The sequence below is a fragment of the Haliotis rubra genome, unplaced genomic scaffold (assembly GCF_003918875.1).
Source record: "Haliotis rubra isolate DU_JTF1 unplaced genomic scaffold, ASM391887v1 Scf613, whole genome shotgun sequence".
Taxonomy (NCBI): Eukaryota; Metazoa; Mollusca; class Gastropoda; order Lepetellida; family Haliotidae; genus Haliotis; species Haliotis rubra.
Window position 1 is genome coordinate 243,610 of NW_025767317.1, and position 6,000 is coordinate 249,609.

Here is a 6,000-nt window from a genome sequence, read left to right on the forward strand (position 1 = left end):
GAGGAACATCAAGTTTACAGCCAGATCAATGCCATCCAACTCAGCACGTGACCAGTATATGTCAATTTTGACCAAACTTGAATATATGGTTCGGAACACCATTGGCGCCGACGACAGTAAAAACACCACAGTAAGAAAAAAAGAAGGTGATAGTTGCCGTCCTGGTTTTATTCCTGAATGTATTCTCTGTAGGGCGGAGACTCACAGCTCTGTCACTGTTGTGAACTCTTAGTGCTTTGGCAATAGCACCATACAGGACAGTAAGAGCAGCAGTTATTCCTATAAGTTCAACACTAACCCAGGTTGCATACATGATCGATTCGGGTCTTAGTTTCAACTGGGAATTAAAATCGCAAGTTGGCACAAGAACAACATCGCTTCCCCTTTCAACACATATCACCGTTTCACTTACGACAAATATGATTGGCGTGCTGGCAGCTGCAGACACAAGCAATGAAGTTAGGCAAAGCTTTTTCGCAAGCATTTCTGACATCTGGGTCTTCCGTGGTTGGCATACTTTCCTGTACCTTTGAAATGCTATGATGATGAACATAATTCCAGAATTAAGAGCGCTGAAGTGCTTCGCGAATATCGTCATCTGGCACAAACGTTCTGCGTCAAAATATTCAGGAGAGGCAAGTCGGAATGTCAGCGTGGTCGGCACAGCAACACATGTTGTGACTATGTCAAAAATAGCCAAAATCTTGACAAAATATCCAAAAATGACTATTTTTAATTTCTGACTGTAAATGTACAGTACCACAATGTTCCCAATTATTCCAAACACCAGAACAAGAAGAAGGAATATCACGGAAGACATATGGATTAGAAACAGTTCTCTTGTTGAAGCAAGCATTGACGTGTTCAGGCACGCCATGGCGTCGACAACCTTACACCTCTCGAACTAACAGTAGAACTGGTATTGAACCTTGTATTCGAATCCGCGCACAATTAAATATTGACGTGAAACAAGGAAAATGCATTACTTCCTTTTGAATCAGTGCAGGAGGAATATCTTGGCTCACATTCACAAAGCTATCTTATCACCTTCTCAGGAAATAGTTCTGTTGTACACAAAATAATTGAAAATAAGAGAGAGAGAGAGAGAGAGAGAGAGAGAGAGAGAGAGAGAGAGAGAGAGAGAGAGAGAGAGAGAGAGAGAGAGAGAGAGAGAGAGAGAGAGAGAGAGAGAGAGAGAGAGAGAGAGAGAGAGAGAGAGAGAGAGAGAGAGAGAGAGAGAGAGAGAGAGAGAGAGAGAGACCCATTTTGTTCTGGGGAGGTAGGTTGTAAATATTAAAGAAGTTGTAAATCCATACCGTACCTTGTTATGGTCCCAATGCATGAAAGTTGAACATGGCTTTCCCTCACAATATTACGTACGGGATGGTGCGTGAACGTTTAGTGTTTCAATTAGTAATCTCGTGCAAAGCAATGCCTTTTGACAGAAAAGAGTTTTCACAATAGATTATAATTATTATTATTCAGATTCAACGATCTATTCTTTTAGCTCTCCATACAGGAAGCAAAAGGGACAAGGGTATCTGTACATACCTGTTAAAAAAATACGAGATCAATGTTAGCTGATGTTCAGAAAAGGGAAGAACATTTCTCCTCGCCTACTGGTCTAAAACAAAGGTGACATTTGAAAGTGTCCCCCTCTCCCCTATACGAGATACCACTGAGCAGGAGTGAGTGGAGCACCTGAGATAAGTCGTACCAATACAGTCTGCGACAAGTTTATATATTTTGTTAGAATGTTTTTTTATGTCTTTGCATTCGTATTTTTATGAAAATGAAAATGTTTCTTGCAGCTGTCTGTCAGCTATTGGCTTTAAATATGTAAATGGGTTTTAGATTTGTCTGTAAGAAACTGTAATAATACCAACCTGTTTCCAGCTGGGTTTCAAACTGGTAGAGTCTGGCATCCAGTTTTTGTTTTGTCACTTTTGATTGATTGTCGCTCTTGGTGTACACGTGAGACCGTTGATCATCTGGTTGTTCCACGTGAAACTAATTTACCGTGACACAGTTTAGTTCAGACAGACGTCTAAGGACTGTAGCACGCATGTGCACCCATCACTGCTTGGCGAACCTGGCTTACTCTCTGCTCTCTTCTATTTGAAAGACTGGCACACATTCGCCCGAGACATGTCCCACACAAACAGACTTGTATCCTCTTGCAGTCCCCCTCGTCTACACCTTGTCAGTCCACTTGAGGACATCCATCCTTTCACTCACAGCAGAACTGCTCCTTCAGAAGCTACAGATGCCATCAGGAATACACGCCCAAAGTACGGAAAGCAGTGCCTCTCCGCGCCACACGTGCGAATGGAAAGGCCAATTCTAACCCCGATCTTCACGGGTGAGTAATCTCCGCGCATCATTCGTTTGAAACATACGACAAAGGAAACCACCTTGAGGTGAAACTCAGCGTCGTAAAAGTGTCGTTTTCTCGTCGAATGCATTATGAGATATGATAGGTGAGCGAGTAACGCATTATATATGCCGGTCATCTTTCCGATACTCAACCATTTTGTAATCACCCAAATGTTCAATCTGCTCCATCTATGAAATGGAGCTGTTTGTTTGAACTTTGGTGACAACTTGTGTCATTTTCCTGCAATTACACTTTCCTGTAAATTGCCAATTACGTGTGATTTTGTCTAAATTTACAAGGCTTCGCATAGTTACTTTGCGCGCGTTTATTCATCACTATTTCCCAACACTAGCTGACAGATGAAACAGTTTCACCTGCACCTTTTAGGTATCACGTGGTAGATACGTGTGATGCATACCAGGTCCATCTCATATTACGGAAAATAAATACAAATAACTGTTACTGACATTTGAAATATGAACCTGCTAATTTGAAATCACTTCCGGCTTCCTACATTCGGCTTGTTGGTTGTTATGCACCGTGTCATGTGACCTGGCAATTTAGATTTTTATAAACTTCATTTTCAGGTAATGATATATCTGAAGTAAGGAAATCAGATCAAGTCGGTATGTGTTAATTGATAGTTATTTCGGACAACATGCGAAGTCAAACGTACCGAGTTGAATTTCAAGCGCCGGTTGTCATCATCAGTAAAGCCTAAATCGGCTAGCAGAAGACTGTGAGATCTTCTAGCACACTTTATAATGAGACCCCTTACAGAACCAGTATTACTATAGACAAGAAAACAGATACTGAAAAGAGAGCGATTGTCTTCGTGAAAACAGGTAAGTAACGCTTCCACAAACTCAAAATACATTTTTCAAGAACCTTAAGTACATATCACATCTCACACACACACACACACACACACACACACACACACACACACACGCACGCACGCACGCAAATGAGCTATTATTGCAAAGTATGACCAAGAACTCTACTGTTATGTCGATATGATGGACCAGTGTATACTACACTCATTGCTCTCTATACTCTCAGCAGTTTGTTGAACCAGTGTGCTGATCTGGCTGTACACATACACACATGTACTGAACATGTACTGAACTACTCTCTCTATACTCTCAGCAATTTGTTGAACCAGTGTGCTCATCTGACTGTACACATACACACATGTACTGTACATGTACTGAACTACTCTCTCTATACTCTCAGCAATTTGTTGAACCAGTGTGCTGATCTGGCTGTACACATACACACATGTACTGTACATGTACTGAACTACTCTCTCTATACTCTCAGCAGTTTGTTGAACCAGTGTGCTTATCTGGCTGTACACATACACACATGTACTGAACTACTCTCTCTATACTCTCAGCAGTTTGTTGAACCAGTGTGCTCATCTGGCTGTACACATACACACATGTACTGTACATGAACTGAACTACACTCTCTATACTCTCAGCAGTTTGTTGAACCAGTGTGCTGATCTGGCTGTACATACACACATGTACTGTACATGTACTGAACTACTGCTACGGTAGGACAATATATCTCAGCCGTATACAAGTTTAGTTCCGGTTGCAAGCAGCACCTACGAACGTCTACTTGAAACAAGGAAATGGACTGTCACTTATTACAATCGATCATTTTAAATCTTTCAACATATCTGAATCAATATAACATATCTCAGTTTTGAGTTGATACGGAAAGCCCCTTCAGTCTTAGCCCTCAGAACTTTCGATCCCTTAGACTTAGATTGCTTGTCTTCAGTAACAGTTAGCTGCTATTGTTACACTGTGAAGTTGCACCGCTTTCTTGCATTACTTGTTTCATATTTAAGGACACAATGAGGAGCCTCTGAGGAGCACATATCTGTGACGCCTACACCAAGCACTGTTATACACAAGCATAGTAATACACATCTTTACCAGCGGCACATCTTGACTATTACTAGCAACAAGCATAGTAATACACATCTTGACTATTACCAGCAACAAGCATAGTAATACACATCTTGACTGTTACCAGCAACAAGCATAGTAATATACACGTGTTGGCTGTTACCTGCAGCAAGCATAGTAATACACACATCTTGACTATTACCAGCAGCAAGCAAGCATAGTAATACACATCTTGACTATTGACTATTACCATAGTAATACACACATCTTGACTATTACCAGCAGCAAGCATAGTAAGCACACATCTTGATTATTACCTGCAGCAAGCATAGTAATACACACATCTTGAATTACACATCTTGACTGTTACCAGCAACAAGCATAGTAATACACACGTGTTGGCTGTTACCTGCAGCAAGCATAGTAATACACATCTTGACTATTACCAGCAGCAAGCATAGTAACACACATCTTGACTATTACCAGCAGCAAGCATAGTAATACACATCTTGACTATTACCAGCAGCAAGCATAGTAATACACATCTTGAGTAATACACACATCATCTTGACTATTACCAGCAGCAAGCATAGTAATACACATCTTGACTATTACCAGCAGCAAGCATAGTAATACACATCTTGACTATTACCAGCAGCAAGCATAGTAATACACATCTTGACTATTACCAGCAGCAAGCATAGTAATACACACATCTTGACTATTACCAGCAGCAAGCAAAGTAATACACATCTTGACTATTACCAGCAGCAAGCAAAGTAATACACACATCTTGACTATTACCAGCAGCAAGCATAGTAATACACATCTTGACTATTACCAGCAGCAAGCATAGTAATACACATCTTGACTATTACCAGCAGCAAGCATAGTAATACACATGACTATTTGAGCTATTACCAGCAGCAAGCAAATAGTAATACACACATCTTGACTATTACCAGCAACAAGCAAGCAAGTAATACATAGTAATACACATCTTGACTATTACCAGCAGCAAGCATAGTAATACACATCTTGACTATTACCAGCAGCAAGCATAGACTATTAATATACACATCTTGACTATTACCAGCAGCAAGCATAGTAATACACACATCTTGACTGGCATTACCAGCAAGCAGCAGCAATTAGTAATACACACACATCTTGTACCAGCAGCAAGCATAGTAATACACACGTGTTGGCCATTACCTGCAGCAAGCAAAGTAATACACACATCTTGACTATTACCAGCAGCAAGCATAGTAATACACATATCTTGACTATTACCAGCAGCAAGCATAGTAACACACATCTTGACTATTACCAGCAGCAAGCATAGTAATACACACATCTTGACTATTACCAGCAGCAAGCATAGTAATACACATCTTGACTATTACCAGCAGCAAGCATAGTAAACACACATCTTGACTATTACCAGCAGCAAGCATAGTAATACACACACATCTTGACTATTACCAGCAGCAAGCATAGAAATACACATCTTGACTATTACCAGCAGCAAGCATAGAAATACACATCTTGACTATTACCAGCAGCAAGCATAGTAATACACATCTTGACTATTACCAGCAGCAAGCATAGTAATACACATATTACCAGCAGCAAGCAAGCAGTAATACACATCTTAATAGCAGCAAGCACATCTTGACTATTACCAGCAGCAAGCAT